The sequence below is a fragment of the Cryptomeria japonica genome, chromosome 6, assembly GCF_030272615.1.
Source record: "Cryptomeria japonica chromosome 6, Sugi_1.0, whole genome shotgun sequence".
Taxonomy (NCBI): Eukaryota; Viridiplantae; Streptophyta; class Pinopsida; order Cupressales; family Cupressaceae; genus Cryptomeria; species Cryptomeria japonica.
In genome coordinates this window covers 324,894,879-324,912,801 of record NC_081410.1, presented here as the reverse complement: position 1 = coordinate 324,912,801, position 17,923 = coordinate 324,894,879, and positions in this window count along the sequence as shown.

Genomic DNA, 17,923 nt, shown 5'->3' with positions numbered 1-17,923 from the left:
ATCAAATCAGCTCTAACTCAATAATAAGCTACCTTCAGTCTTTCCTCTATCCATTTCCATCTCAGTAGTTTCTTCATACATTCATAATGTTTTATGTCTTTCTAGACACTAGTGGAAAACAAATAAATCTTGCTTGAGAATAAATTTTGATATATGTCATATACATATACATATGTATATATGTATATGTACATATATACATATGTATATATGTATATATGTATATATGTACATATATACATATATACATATGTACATATATATATATATATGTATATATTATACATATGTATATATGTACATATATATATGTATATATATATATCTTGAAAAAATCTTAAAAATTCAAAACACTAAATCATCATAATACTTATCCACCTATCACAATAAATCTGCCCTTGCACCTTCCCCCTCATCATTACTACACTTTGCAATAAATATCATTTTGTTGCAACAGTGATATATAAATATATATATATATATGTATGTATATGTATATATACATATGTACATATGTATATATACATATACATATATATATATATGTATACATATGTATGCATATCTATATATATATATATGTATATGTATACATATGTATGCATATCTATATATATGTATATGTATACATATATATACATATCTATATGTGTGTGTGTGTGTGTGTGTGTCGACTTGAATTTTATCATCAGAATACTACCTGCAACATGTTAGTTTCACAAAATACAAAGGAAATGCTACATGAAATCCAAACTCAACCAATGAAACTACATGAAATGAATTATTAAAATAAAAATATTATTTTTACCTTCATGATTTAAGTCTCATTGTTTCCTAACTCCATTGTTCCTGGTTGCACATGATTTTCTCTCAGACAAGCACTGATAGATTCCAAGATGGCATATGAAGAATGAACTAATAACTGATAGTTAACTGATACTATGATATGCAATGCAAATGATATAAAGCTAAATTATTATACTAAATGATTATTCTAAATTTCTTCAAGATTAAAACTTGTGGATGCATAAGTTTTCTCAAATTGTTAACTTGGAAACTCACTTGAAGACTAACTCTTTCTCAACTCAAACTCCCACATTTATAGACTTTGAGATGATAATATGATGTGGCCTAGATCAATGGTTATGATCAGATCTATAGAATTGGATGGCTATGACCAAAGGTGAAGGTTGAGAGAAAGGGGGAAGGAGAAGACAAGTGTCACTCATCTCACCTTGACTAGGTTGTTGACTAAGGAAATCTAGGGATGGTTGGAGAAGATTTAGTCATGAGAGGACAAGTGGATTCAAGTCCTTCCTAAGATATAGGGATGTTGGAGAGAATATAGAAGAAGGTTAAGAAATATGTGTACGTACAAAATATTTCATTTATTTTGGAAGTTAAAGATAAGTGACTAATAAATGTTTATTTATTTAGCTTTGTTGAATTAATTTAGACACATGATGGATGAGTTGGCAAAGGAAACATGAAGCGGAGATGGGAGATGAGTTGGAAAATCAAATTAAATAATTTAGAAATCATTTAATATTTGAGACTATAGGATAGAAGAATAACCATTAAATATTAGATATTTAATTGATTGAAGAAATAATTAAATATTAGATATTTAATTAATTGATTAGAAGAAAAGGATAAATGAATTAATTAATAAAATATTTCAATTAAATTAATTAATAGGACATAAAAATAAGTTAAATAAATTTATCTTTTCAAATTAAATATTTAATAAAAGAATAAATATTAAATATTTATTTAATTGTCTATAGCCATTTTTATGTGTATACAATATATATCTTGAAAACATCTTAAACATTCAAAACATTTAAATATTTTTTAAAAATATCATTCCATATCATATCATCTTGCAATCAAACATCATCATAATAATTATCCACCTATCGCAATAAATCTACCCTTGCACCATCCCCCTCATCATTACTACACTCTGCAATAAAATATCATTTTGTTGCAACAATGATATTTCAAGCTAAAACAAGCATCACTTTCCAACATCTTTATCCAAGACAAATTCTTTAGATTATTTTATAGCCTAAACCAATCAATTGCCTCATCAACTTTATCCTACATCTTGATCACACTATTAGCCTTTATGGACATATATGTCCTAGAAAAGACATCATATCAATCATCATCCTACCAATCAAATAATCAATATCTTATCCAAACATCAATCTATGTAGCCCTATCCTATCTTAAGAAAATATCTCAAGAACATATCTTTTTGGGAAAATGATCTAAATAGCTATTGACTTGTTTGGTTAGTGAGACTTTTCTTTGATCTTGGTGCAGGAGCATCTAGCTTCATTCTCAGCTTCATTTTCATCTCAGGTTTGATTTTCATTATTTTTAAGTTGGAAAGTTGTTTAGGATATTTTTGAAGTTGTTCTAGGTTGTTTTGATGAGTTTTGAACTCATTGTGTGGTTTTGGTTTCTTGTTTTCATCTTTTTGCTCAAAGTTGCCAGTTTGGTGTTGCCTAGCAAAATGATGGAAAAATGAGTTTTTTTGTGGTTTTTGTTTTGAAAAGGTTTTAGACATCTTTTATACTTGGGTTTTAAGTATGAGAAGTATTTTTAGGTGATGGTTAGTTTTGGGGGTCAATCTTGCATTTTCTAGGCACCAAAAGTTATCATTTAGGAATCAAAATGTCAAAATTGAGTGCCCTTGGACATGTACCTATCCGTACAAGAGGTTAACCAACTTGGAGAGGTATTTAATCTCCTATTTTAACTATTTTAAGGGTTGATCATTAGAAGTTAAGAAGCATTTTGCAAACTTACACTAATTTTTTTTGGTTTTTCTCTAGTTTTTGGCTCCATGTGAACAGTAGTCCGTACACTAGCTGTACTTGGCCATACTGTTCTTGCATTTTCTGATTCTAATATGTTTTCTCAAACTTTTCCCTTTGGTGGCATTTGATTTTATCAAGTTTTGAGTTTGTAGCAAAATTAGTTTGATTTGACAGTTTCACTGCCTTGTCTAGGAATTGGCAAGGATGCTTGACCAACTTGGCTTCTTGGAGTCCTAAAATGCTCATGGCTTCCCAAGAACTAGTTGGTCAACTTGTAGACTATGTAAATACATGTTTTGTTTTCAATAATGCAGGTGTAAGGAGTTTTTGTGGCCATTAAGCCCTAGGCAAGTGTGCCACTTGGCTAGGGTCTTGAAGAAATTTAATGCTTTGCTCGTCTATAGCAAGTGAATTTAAGAGTTGAATAGACTTGCCTTGATGATTAAGTCTGTATGCCATGGCAAAGAGTCTTTATAAGCCATGAGGAGAATGTTTTCAAGTTTAGGTTGTGAAAATAATGTAAAAAATAGTGAGTCACTATTTAGAGTCAATTTCCTTTCATTAGCCTACTCTCCATCATGCATTGGAGCTTGTAAGGTTGTTGTACCTCCTTCTAATTGCTTGCAAACAAGAACAAGGAGTGTTCTTTATGTCATCTATGAGTTTGAAGTTACCAAGATCAACCAATGATCTTTGAGGCAAGATTTGGAATGCCAATTTGCTATCACAGTCAACTAGGACTGAGTTTTACATTTTCTTTGAAGTTATATTTGTAATCTCCTCCTTCAAACTGACAGGTATGAAGGTCAATAAGCCATGGAAGACTGAACCTTGTTAAGGAGCACACAAACAAACTTTTTGTGAAGAGTTCTAACAGTGAAAGTGCAGGTCACGGTGAACAAGAACAAAACAGTGAAAGACAAAAGGGCAGCAACAGTCAGGTTGACAGTGAAATAATCCATTTTTTTGTAATTGCCTAATGCTTGTATGCAGGGCTAACAAGATTCTCTTTGTTTCTAAATGATAGGCATGCTTACATGTTGAATGTAATTGGTTTTGTTTGCAAATGATGTGTTTGAAAGAGGCAATATTGGAAAAGTTGTAAAATGTTGCATTTTCCTCATAAGCAACTTTTTGTAAAAACTTGTTCTTCAAACTTTGAAGTGTAAATCTTCTTATTTATGGCTTAATTAGTCAGTACTATGATGGTACTAAGGTCTCTTGTCCATATTGGAGGTTTATAGCTTGAATCTTAGTTTTTCACCATCAAAACCCTTCAAAACCCTCCTTTTTCACCCATTTTTGGGACAGTCATGCAGAAGGCCTAAGAGACCCTAAAACTTTGTGAATCTTCAAGTATTCCCAAAAGGGTATCCAAAATTGTGAAGCTTTTGTTCTAGAAGTCCATCGTTTGAATAGGGTGAGCACAAAACCCCTAATGGAGGGCTAATTGCCTAGTAGCCCGTTTTAGGCCTAAAAACAAGTTTTTAACAAATCAGGTATGCAAATGAAGGTAGCAAAGCATGAAATCCAACAAAACAAGTTGAAACAGGTCAACCTAACATGAATTCAACCTATTTGGTGAGTTTGGCTTCATAAGATGGTTTTGGAGCCCTTGGAAGGATGTCATCAAACTAGGGAGTTGGAGCTTTTGAGTAACCAAGAAGAGTTTGACATAGGGAGGTGGAGCAAGGTGAGTTGTTAGACTACCTTTGAACTATTTATACTATGACCTTGGTGTTTACACCTTGAAAATAGTAAGGAACTTTTGCCTAGCAAACATACTAGTCGCTTAACAACCACCCAGCACTATCCTCCCTATCATAGTGGTATCAGAGCACAGTTACACTTGGGAAGAAGTAGAAATTTGGCAACCATGGTGATGAATGGAGAATTAGCAAAGAAAGTGGAAGACTAGGAAGAAGAAAATAGGTTACTCAAAGTGAAGCTAGACCTCTTAGAACAGAAGTTGGGTGAAGTAGAAGTGAAGGCAGATGAAGCCAACAATAAGATAAAGGGAATAGAAGGTAAGGGTAAGCTATTAGCTATAGAGGATGAGACCCCTATACTAGACCCTATGATAGAGAATGAACCCTTTTTGAAAGCCTTGAAGGCTATGAGTGGGAGAACACTAGAAAGAGTCCCACTATTCAGTGGTAAAATGGACCCAGAAGTGGTCATGGAGTGGATTGAGGGGCTTGAGAACCATTTTGAGTGTGATGGTGTGACAGAGGCCCAGAAAGTCAAGGTGGCTAAATCCAAGTTGAGAGGAGCTGCCTTAACATGGTGGAAGTTCATTCAAGATGAATGTGAGAAAGAGGGCAAAAGGCTCATAGCAACTTGGAAGGGAATGTTGTCCAAGATCAGAGAGGCTTACATTCCAGAGGACTATGAAATACAGCTCCATAGGAGAAGCCAAAACCTTAGGCAAAAAGAATTAGATGTCAGCACCTACACCAAGGAGTTTCAGAAGCTATGCCTTATGTCAAAGATACAAGAGGATGAGAATGTCAAGGTTTCTAGGTATCTCAATGGTTTGAGATGGAACATACAAGAAGAGTTAAGTTTGTTGTGCCCTACAATAGTCCAGAAGTGCTATCAACTTGCACTCAAGGTAGAGGAAAGGAGTAGGAAGAAGCAAGAGCAGCATAATAGAGGTAGAGGAAGAGGCAGAGATGGTCAAGGCCATCAAGGTAGTTTTGGGGGAAGAAACATAGACCAAAGGTCCTAGGGGGAATCTAAGCTTATAGAGCAAAGCAGGGATTCTCAGAGCAAACCTAATTATAGCGGAAGGGGATCAAGCAACCCAGGAAGGGGTAGGTCTAGTGGCCCAGGTAGAGGGTCTTATTTCTCCACAATGAAATGCTACAACTGTCAGAAATTGGGTCATCCTGCTTATAGGTGTCCTGAAAAGCCTAGTTCTTCCCATGGAGGTGAAAAAAAAGTGAACTATGTTCAGGAGGAAGGGAGTAGTAAAAGAACTCCAGCAATGCACCTAGCACCCGAAGATGGTGAAAGTCTAATGATGAGGAGAGTATTGATGCAAGAACCTCATAAGTGTGAAGTGTCTTAGAGAAGAGCATTGTTTAGGATAAAGTGCAAAATCTTGGGCAAGGTATGTAAGGTGGTTATTGATTCAGGCTCCACAAATAATATTATCTCAGAGGAGGCAGTTAGCAAATTGAACCTACCTAGAATGAGGCATAGTGAACCCTACAAGGTAACCTGGTTAAACAAGGGGCAACATGTCCTAGTGAATGAATAAGCATGGGTAGACTTCAATATAGGTGAATACAAGGATAGGATACTATGTGACATCCTTCCCATGGATGCTTGCCATCTACTATTGGGTAGACCTTGGCAATTTGACAGAAGGGTACACCATGATGGTGAAAAAAACACATATTTCTTTCAAAAGAATGGCATTGTCTACAAAATTCAGTCCCTTAGTGAAGAGACAGAGAACAACAAACCATAGGCACCTAAAGTGCTACTAGTCAATGAAAAAGAGTTCATCCAAACCATGAAAGAGGGAGATGGGACTGGTTATGCACTTGTAGTGAAACCTAAGGAGGATAAGAAAGAAAAACAAGTTGAGATCCCACAAGAAGTGCAGCAACTTCTTGATAACTTTAAGGGCATCATTAGTGATGGACAACCAGCAACATTACCTCCTCCTAGAGCCATTAGTCATCAAATTGACTTTATACCAGGAGCTTCTTTGCCAAACAAAGCAACATACAAGATGACTCCTGAGTACAACAAAGAGGTAGCTAGACAAATTCAAGAGTTATTGGATCAAGGATTAATAAGAAAGAGTATAAGTCCTTGTGCAGTACCCACTGTGTTAGCACCTAAGAAAGAGGGCACATGGAGACTGTGCACAGACTACAAAGCTATCAACAAGATCACAATAAGATACAGATTCCCTATTCCCAGGATAGAAGACTTGATGGATTGTTTAGGGGGTGCGAGGTATTTCTCCAAAATAGACTTAAAAAGTGGTTACCATTAGATAAGAATAAAAGAGGGTGATGAGTGGTAAACTACTTTCAAAACAAATGAGGGTCTTTATGAATGGTGTAGGTTATGCCTTTTGGACTCTCTAATGCTCCCAGTACCTTTATGAGGTTAGTGAATGAAGTATTGCAGGATTTTCTTAGTAAGTTTGTGGTAGTCTACTTAGATGATATACTCATTTTTAGTAAGACTAAAGAGGAGCATTTGAAACACTTAGCTATTGTTTTGCAAAGATTATCTGATGAGCAGTTAACCATAAATCTTGAAAAATGTGATTTTATGCAGAAAGAGCTAGTCTATCTTGGTTTTGTTGTGTCTAGTGGAGATCTTAATATGGATCAATCTAAAGTTGCAGCCATAAAAAGTTGGCCAACCCCACAATCAGCCAGTGAAGTTAGGAGTTTTCATGGTCTAGCCTAGTTTTACAAGAAGTTTATCAGAGGTTTCAATGAGATTTGTGCACCCATGTTAGATACAATAAAAGGTGGTCATAAAGTCAAGTTTCAATGGACCAAAGCAGCCAATAAAGGGTTTGAGTTACTCAAAACTAGAGTTGCTACACAGCCAGTGTTAATCCTTCCTAGTTTCAATAAACTCTTTACCATAGAATGTGATGCCAGTCATCTTGTAGCAGGTGCAGTCTTGAGTCAAGATAATAGACCAGTTGCTTTCTTTAGTGAAAAACTGAATGATGCAAAGAAAAAGTATTCATCTTATGATTTATAATTATATGCATTGGTGTAGGCACTCAGGAAGTGGAGGTATTATTTGCTTCCTAAGGAATTTGTTGTGTATACAAACAACCAAGCAGTCAGTTTCTTGAATTCTCAAGATAAACTCAACCATAGACATGTGAAATGGGTAGAGTACCTACAAGCATATACATTTACTCTTAAGCACAAGAAAGGCCAATGTAACAAAGTAGCTGATGCTTTAAGTAGGAGATTATTGACTATTCAGGAGATCCAAGTAAAGAGTATTGGGATTGATTGCTTTCAAGATTTATATCCTAATGATGATGATTTTTTGCTACTTATAAAGTTTGTCTTGCTTTTGAGAATCATTTTCATAGTGAGTGTGCTGACTATACATTGCAGAATGGTTAGTTATTCAGGGGAGGATAGCTATGTGTTCCTAAAGGTTCCATGAGAGAAAATCTCATTCAAGAGAAGCACAATGGGTGTTTGAGTGGCCATTTTGGTCTCAATAAGACCTTAGAGTTGGTTCAACACTTTTATTGTTGGCCTAAGATGTAGAGAGATGTCTAGAGGTATGTTGAATAGTGCATGGTATGTTAGAAGGCCAAAGGTCATAGCACTAATGTTGGTTTATATCAGCCACTTCCCATTCCTTCTAGGCCATGGGAGTGCATCAGTATGGATTTTGTTGTAGGTTTACCAAGGACAAAAATAGGGCATGACAGTATCTTTGTGGTTGTTCACAAATTTAGTAAAATGGATCACTTTATACCTTGAAAAACTACTAATGATGCTAGTCATATTGCTTTTCTTTTCTTTAAAGAAGTCAGAATACATGGTTTGGAATCTAGCATTGTATTAGATAGAGATGTTAAGTTTTTGGGTCATTTTTGGAACTCTTTGTGGAAGAAATTGGGTACTAACTTATCTTTTGACTTAGCTTACCATCCACAGAAAGATGGCCAAACTGAGGTGGTGAATAGAACATTGGGTAATCTACTCAAATGTCTCACCAAGGAGTATGGACAAAGCTAGGATCAGCTCATCCCACAGGCAGAGTTTGCCTACAATGACAGTGTAAATAGATCCATTGGTAAGAGTCCATTTCAGGTTGTTTATGGTATGCATCCAAGAGGTGTTTTTGAGTTACATGATGTGACTAACTTGCAACATGTCAGTGGGACAGTAGAAGATATGGCACAATCTCTAAAAGAGATACATGAATAGGTTAAGCAGTCTTTGCAGGACACCACAACAAGAGTCAAGGCAAGGGTGGATGTTTCAAAGAGGGATGTCCAATTCTCAGTTGGAGATTTTGTGATGGTACATCTCAACAAGTCTAGATTTCACAAGGGAGTTCCTACCAAGTTACAAATGAGAAGAATTGGACCTTGCAGGATTTTGGCTAAGTATGGTCCAAATGCTTATAAAATTGATTTACCTGCTGATGTTTCTTTGTCTCCTATCTTTAATGTTGTAGATTTGGTACCTTTCAAGGGGCAACCTCCAAAAGAGACTCAGAGAGCTTCAGACATTTCAAATTCCCTTTCTGATCTATCTATCCCCTCTTCTTCTTTTCCCATTCCTGAACAGGTACTTGATTCCAGAATCATCAAAAAGACTAGAAAGCATGCCTACCTTGAGCATTTGATTAAGTGGAAAGATCAACCAGTTTCTGAAGCCACTTGGATACCTAAAAGTGACTTCACCAAGGCTGGTATTCCTCTCTCTATTCTGCCCAAAGGAGTCACATGACTTCTTTGTCACCGGGGCAGTATGGTGCAGGAGCACGTAGCTTCATTCTCAGCTTCATTTTCATCTCAGGTTTGATTTTTGTTAATTTTAAGTTGGAAAGTTGTTTAGGATGTTTTTGAAGTTGTTCTAGGTTGTTTTGATGAGTTTTGAACTCATTGTGTGGTTTTGGTTTCTTGTTTTCATCTTTTTGCTCAAAGTTGCCAGTTTGGTGTTGCCTGGCAAAATGATGGAAAAATGAGTGTTTTTGTGGTTTTTGTTTTGAAAAGGTTTTAGACATGTTTTATTCTTGGGTTTTAGGTATGAGAAGTATTTTTTAGGTGATGGTTAGTTTTGGGTCAATCTTGCATTTTCTAGGCACCAAAAGTTGTCATTTAGGCATCAAAATGTCAAAATTGAGTGCCCTTGGACATGTACCTATCCATATAGAAGGTTAACCAACTTGGAGAGGTATTTAATCTCCTATTTTAACTATTGTAAGGGTTGATCATTCGAAGTTAAGAAGCACTTTGGAAACTTACACTAGTTTTTTTGGTTTTTCTCTAGTTTTTGGCTCCATGTGAACAGCAATCCATACACCAACTGTACTCAGCCATACTATTCTTGCATTTTCTGATTCTAATATGTTTTCTTAAAATTTTCCCTTTGGTGGCATTTGATTTTATCAAGTTTTGAGTTTGTAGCAAAATTAGTTTGATTTGACAGTTTCACTGCCTCTTCTAGGAATTGGCAAGGATGCTTGACCAACTTGGCTTCTTGGAGTCCTAAAATGCTCATGGCTTCCCAAGAACCAGTTGGTCAACTTGTAGACTATGTAAATACATGTTTTGTTTTCAAGAATGCAAGTGTAAGGAGTTTTTGTGGCCATTAAGCCCTAGGCAAGTGTGCCATTTGGCTAGGGTCTTGAAGAAATTTAATGCTTTGCTCTTCTATAGCAAGTGCATTTAAGAGTTGAACAGACTTGCCTTGATGATTAAGTTTGTATGCCAAGGCAAAGAGGATTTCTAAGCCATGAGGAGAATGTTTTCAAGTTTAGGTTGTGAAAATAATGTAAAAAATAGTGAGTCACTGTTTTAGAGTCAATTTCCTTTCATTAGCCTACTCTCCATCATGCATTGGAGCTTGTAAGGTTGTTGTACCTCCTTCTAATTGCTTGAAAATAAGTACAAGTAGTGTTCTTTATGTCATCTATGAGTTTGAAGTTGCCAAGATCAATCAATGATCTTTGAGGCAAGATTTGGAATGCCAATTTGCTGTCACTGTCAACTAGGACTGAGTTTTACATTTTCTTTGAAGTTATATTTGTAATCTCCTCCTTCAAACTGATAGCTATGAAGGTCAATAAGCCATGGAAGACTAAGCCTTGTTAAGGAGCACATAGAAAAACTTTTTGTGAAGATTTCTAACAGTGAAAGACAAAAGGGCAGCAACAGTCAGCTTGACAGTGAAATAATCCATTTTTTTGTAATTGCCTAATGCTTGTATGTAGGGCTAACATGATTCTCTTTGTTTTGAAATGATAGGCATTCTTACATGTTAAATGTAATTGGTTTTTTTTGCAAATGATGTGTTTGAAAGAGGCAATATTGGAAAAGTTGTAAAATGTTGCATTTTCCTCATAAGCAACTTTTTGTAAAAACTTGTTCTTCAAACTTTGAAGTGTAAATCTTCTTATTTGTGGCTTAATTAGTCAATACTATGATGGCACTAAGGTCTCTTGTCCATATTGGAGGTTTATAGCTTGAATCTTGGTTTTTCACCATCAAAACCCTTCAAAACCCTCCTTTTTCACCCATTTTTGGGATAGTCATGCAGAAGGCCTGAGAGACCCTGAAACTTTGTGAATCTTCAAGTATTCCCAAAAGGGTATCAAAAAATGTGAATCTTTTGTTCTGGAAGTCCATCGTTTGAACAAGGTGAGCACAAAAGCCCTAATGGAGGGCTAATTGCCTAGTAGCCCGTTTTAGGCCTAAAAACAAGTTTTTGACAAATCAGGTATTCAAATGAAGGTAGCAAAGCATGAAATCCAACAAAACAAGTTGAAACAGGTCAACCTAACATGAATTCAACCTATTTGGTGAGTTTGGCTTCATAAGATGGTTTTAAAGCCCTCGGAAGGATGTCATCAAACTAGGGAGTTGGAGCTTTTGAGTAGCCACGAAGAGTTTGACATAGGAAGGTGGAGCAAGGTGAGTTGTTAGATTGCCTTTGAACTATTTGCACTCTGACCTTGGTGTTTACACCTTGAAAACAGTAAGGAACTTTTGCCTAGCAAACATACTAGTCGCTTAACAACCACCCAGCACTATCCTCCCTATCAGATCTTTTTCATGTCAAGTTCTTAAGCTACTCAAATATATCTCCATGATTAGAGGAGCAAGGATGGAACCTGGCATGGTGTAGTGCCCCTCCATAATTCATCCCTTATGATAGGATGTGAATTTTTTTTGTTCTTGATACTCCTTGCTTCTTATTTCATTATTTAGATTAATAATCTATTTGATATTAGAGAATTTGTTATGATTATTATAATGATGTTGATTCTATGCTACGGTTTCATTATTGAAGTTAGTTTTATGATTAGCTTCATAATTAATCACTATTTAGGAAATGTGGTTCATGATTATTGCTTATGATGATTTTATCTTATGTTGACCCTAATTTGGTGGCTACATTAAATGTAAATGATGTTGATATAATTTATTATGTTATGTCTTTGCTATGATGTCTTACTATTGTGGATGTGAATGGGACGATGCCACATCACTCATTATTGAGTGGGGTGTGGTGTTGTGATTCTCTTTCACCTACTTGTGTATCTTATGTTTACTTATATGTTGTGTATAGACATTTGGTGTTATGCAGGATGGAGGTACTGGGCATCGAATTCACCTGGTCCATAGGTTTGAACATGCCTTTAATACTAATGGTAGTTGATCGGAGGTGACATAAGGCCTTACCACATTCTTAACCTAGTTGATATCTTGTCAATTTTAGTGTTTAAGTCTTGTCATCTTGTTTGGTTCTATGTGGTCTTAGTTTGATTTTTAATTGTTGATTGATGATTGTGGTGATTAATAAATATATTGTTATGCATATCCATGTGTGTGAGTAATTAGTTATTTATGTGGGAATATTGTAAGTCCCATATTATTGTATTAGTATTATTTTGTGGATTATAAGATTTAGCATTTATAATTATGTGTGGAAAATTATTTATTTATTATATTTTGGATTATAAGATTATTTGGATTATTTGGAGTTGTGGTAATTAATTAATTAATTATTATATATAGCTCATTGATGCAAATTTAAAAATAATGGTAGGTATAGATATATATAAATACATATTTAATTATTGTGAGCTTATAATATATTAAGGATTACTTTGTGGGATTATATTAGTTGAGCATTTATGTTTGTTTGTGCATTTATTTATTTACTTACTCTAATTTATTATTGGATATTGGGAGTTGTATTTGGTGGTTATCATTTAATTTATTTTCTCTCAAATTTTAAGAAGAGGTTATTATTATTGTTGGTGTTGTTGTTGTTATTGTTGTTGTGCAATTGCTAAAGGGGAATGTTGTAGAAAATTGAAGAGATTGGATTTTGGTTTTGGGAGGGAGGTGTTGAGTGGTTGAATGGTTTGGAATACTGAGAGGGGGTGAATCAATATTCCCACAACAATAAAAATATTCTAATAATTTAAACCTTAGCAATTAATCTCGTCAACATGAATCAACAAACGCAGAATAAAAATATAATCACAAGATGGACACTGGATTTTTATATGTGGAAAACTCAAATGGGAAAAACCATAGAGAGGGTTAACTCTCAAGATAAAATAACCAAATATATGGTGTTTACAAAAGGTGGCTCACTATCGGATGGCTCACTGCCTGATTACAATACAACTTACTATCAGATTACAACATGGGTTACTATCAGAATGTTTAGTGCAATAGAAATAAGTGAACTAAGGAAAATTGCATCTCCAAATGTATGAGGTCAGTTCCAAGATAAGATCAGGTAGAAAAACACCAACTTACAATAGATTTAATAAGGGATCTCTGCAACACTTTCTCCAATCTATCAACACAACTGCTTGAAGTATATCCAATAAAGGATTACTACAACATTGTCTTCAATCTATCAATCCAACTGTTTGCAATAGATCTGGTAAGGGTTTACTGCAACACTGTAACTGCACTCACACTTGTACACACCTTTGCTCTTACACACATACCATATATATATATATATATATACACACATATATAATACACACACACACATATGTATATGTATATGTATATGTATGTGTGTGTGTATATATCACCAGTAAGACAATAATTTAGTCAAACAACAACAAAAAAGGTTTACACAATAATGCATCGCTTGGGTTGATAGTCCTAAAAAATGACTATAAAAAAATTTCATGCCTCGGGCAAAATATTGGTCATTTTGAGTTAATTTTGCTTTTTGTTGTTATCCTCAAGCTTGGGGTTTAGATTTCTGTATATTTTATTGAGTCTTGCTAAAATCCTTGAGCTTGTTCTATTTTTCCATTACCTTTTTCACCACTTAAACCAAGGGTCGGTGACCATTAGCGGAGCCATTGTATTTCCTAGGCATTAAGTGGTTTCAGTCAAGCCCTTTTACTATTTTCCTAAGTCTAGCACGCAATTTTTTTATTTTGGCCCCATGGTCGGGTTCCCCTTTTATCCCCTAAGTTGTGCTTTCATCTATTATCCTAGGGGGGGATCCCTTTTAATTTTTTTGTCAGTGCCTTAATTTTTCCTAAGTCTAAAATCTTTAATATTTTTGTCGGTTACTTTATTGTAAACTGTGATTAGTTCCTACGGTTAGCGCAACCCCATGTTTGAAAGTGCAAGGAAGATAAGGACCACAACATCATGAGATGATGCCACATTTCCTCGGTGGGGAGGTTAAACCGATAGTTTGACCTTTCAAACCTTTGATGTTACCATTCCCTACAGATAAGGTATGAGTTAATAATGGTTCATCATGTGCTTATAATGGATGAAGATGCATTAATTTAGGCAAAAAGGTGCTCAACATTTAATTTACAAAGGTTGGTGGGCACCATGGCCACAAGGTAAAGAGAGAACAGATCCAATGGTCCTCATAGCCCCATGAAGGAAGATGCAAGAAGGTTATGGACCACGTCATCATGAGATGATGCCACGTGTCCCAGGCTGATCGAGAAGACCAATGGTGGGGCCGCTGACTATGTTAGGATAAAAGAATGTCACATGATTTTATGGGTCCATATGCCATGATGGAAGCTCAATGTCAGATTGACCACTGGTGATTGTATGATTCACTAGGATGGGCAAGATCTATGATAGAGTTTCAAACTGAATTTAAAAAGGTAATTAAAGGCATTATTTGTCACCCACGTGGGAAAGTTAGAAAAGATAGAATGCAAGCTTGTTGACATAGAGTAGATAGCGACAAGTCCGGACACTTGGATGCCACCTCATTCCTGAGAGACCTTTTTTGAAGGTTTCTACTGAGTCAAGGTTGACTAAACAAGCAAGGATGAAGGTTTTAGAGGCATAAGGGGATTTGGATAACTTTTGAGTTAGAAATGAAAGATCACGGACTTCTCGATAAAATCAGAGGTCGCTTGTTGTCAGGGATTCTGAACCAAAAATTGTACAATCAAGGAAGAATAAGATCAGAATTGAATAGTTCACATAAGATGAGCCTTAGCAAGAGGCAGTGGATTGATATCTTAGATGTGACGGTGTCCTATATTTGATAGGCATGACTTCTAAAGTCCATAGCTGGCGGGGTGAGTAGAAAGAACCAGAATGATGATTTTTCACATGAATGAGTACCACCAAGTGAAGTGATTTTGATTTTAAATACAATGGGGTGGTGATTCAGTTTGTAGAAGAGAAGAGAAACCTCTTCATTTTCTAAGAGTGGTTTTGCATCAGCGAAGAAGATGATGTTTGAGTAGTATCATGCATGGAGTTGTTGTGTGCTTTGTGATACCAGATGGATGTTCTTTCTCTTGTGTGAGTTTTCTTATTATCAGAGGGGGCATGAAAGCCATCTCTTATCAGAAAAGGACACTCATAATACATCCTCTACTTCTACTTTGCCACTAGCTAGTAGGGGGTTTGAGGAAGGAGCCCACAGGGCAATGAAAGAAGGATTTGTTTGAGTGGGGAGCTATAGCTAGATGTCTTTAAGATGGAATTGAAGTCACGACCCCTTCCCAACATATTATGTTTCCCTATAAGCTCCTCCTTCCACTTTCTCTGATCCTGGGCATAAAGGCTAGAGGTCTTCCTCTAGTTTGGGGGTGACTTTACTTCTTGCTAGGATCCAGTTTCCCTTCCCGAAAGGGAAACACTCTCTAGGGCAGAATGACACATTTCACACTCCATCCGAAGACATCAAGGTGATAATGGCATGGCTCAAACACTTTTGTTTCTACCAATTTTTAGTTGAAAATTTTGATTCTATTTCATCACGGGTGCCAGCATATGGATAGTTGTAGGAAGTTATAAGGAATATTTTTGTAACAGGATCACATATGGCCTTTTAGGACTAATTGTTGAGATTAAATATTCCGATGGCATGTCTCTCTTGGCTTGTAGCTTGTTGGCTCCCTTGTTTCTATAAAATGGAATTCAAGGCCATGAGACAGGGCTTTGATTTTTGGTTCCTTTAGGGTTCTGAATTTTGGTTCCTTTAGCAGGTTTTAGATGCAAATGAGCAAAGTGTAGAGTCTTTTGCAAAGAAACGTGTAGAATGAGTCCTGGCTCATATTTTATGTAGGTTTTGAAGGACTGAATTGTATATTGTTTTATGGTAGATATAGCATTTGAATAAATGAAATAGAATTTAGACTTATTTCTCTCCAGTGTATGATTTTACTATCTTTTGAATGAAATAAATTTATTTTAGTGCATTGTTGTGATGTATGTGATTTGTGTTTATGCTTTGATCCAAGGGGTCAATTAAATGTTTAAACAAAATTGCAGAGTGGTAGGGCTTGTACAGGGATTTTGATAAGTAGTTTGGGCTTGGGTTATAGTTGAGATGTATTGTAAGGCAATATATTCTTAGATCAATATGCTATCAGATAATTTATGTTGTAATTCACCTTATATTTCAAAAATTTGACTCCCCAATGGAATAAGGCACTAGTCATTAGCTTGTATGAGTCTTTACAGTCATTTTTGTACTCCATTTATCTATCCTTGCTACCAAATGGTTGATTATTAGAATATATTTCAATTTATGTCTATTATTATGTCTTCTACCCATCTCATGCTCCAATTAGGTTGAGGATCACTGAAGGATTTTCCATCCTTGAGCATTCTCCCTAATGTTGAGCCTGTATATGAGATTATCTAGTTTTTTTTAGTGAATCTTTGAGTATGGTGCAGAGATCATAAAATTCACTAAGGGATCACCCTCTCAGGTTATACAGAGCCCAAAGTGTAGAAAGATTTGTTTGAATCCTTGTCAGGTGGTCCAATTTCTTGAGGATTTTAATAGTTCGAGTTGTCTTCTCCATAGATATTTTAAGAATCAACTTGGTTTCTTCCTCTTGTAGTGTAAACCCATTTGGGAACCAACAAAATGGTGACTCTACTAGGGATATTGCATAGAATTTTCCATGTCTTTTTGTGATTTTATGGTTGAGCTATGCTCTCATGTCATAGGACCCAAATATTTTTTCTTATAGAGTCATGAGCTTGTTAACTACATCCCTTGCCAGTCGAGTCAATTCTCATAAATGTTGTCAGAGAATCTATTATAATTCATCTTTCAATGTAAGTTTTGTCTAGATCTGTCCATTTTTCATGATTACTACATAATACCTCACAAGCTGTGAGTGGCGACTCTGAGATCTTTGCACTAGTGTGCATTATTTGAATAAGAACTGAAGAAGAACCAAAGAATTTGGAGAAGAGATGAAGCAAATTTGAGCTCTTGTGATGAAGTACCCTGGCAAGTTGAGGAAGGAATCCATATGATGCCATATGATGATAAGAAGGTGTTGCAGTGCTGGCTTTTGAACAAATTTGACCTGTGAATAAATTATGGTTGTTCAAATATTTGTCCTCTGCAAAGAGGTGGTGACTCTACAAAAGAACCTAATGAAGATGTGAAGATAGCTTCAAATCTACCAATATTTAAACCAGAAAGCTGATTTGCAGCCACTACAACACTTCCAGGTATTTTGATTTTCATGAGTCAAATATATTTTCATGAAAATCATGTTTAGAAAATGTTTCCCTATTAAGTGAGTAAAGCACTAAGAAATAGAATAGTAGTGATTATTTTACATACTTTTGTGATACAAATTTCAGATTAAGTTGGATGAAATATGTTTTGAGCTATGCGTTGTAATATTTTAAGATTGTGATAGAGGAAAGAAGTAGGGAAATGAGTGATAAGATGTATTGTTTGCCTATACATCCCTATGAAATATCAAATGTAAATGTGCAAAGTATGCAACCTCCGTCAAATCGCAACAGAATGTTCTCTATGGAAAGATATGAGCCATTTATTTTTAAAGGTATTCAAGGTTTCCCATGTTAGGGTTCCCACAGATACTGAGAGGGG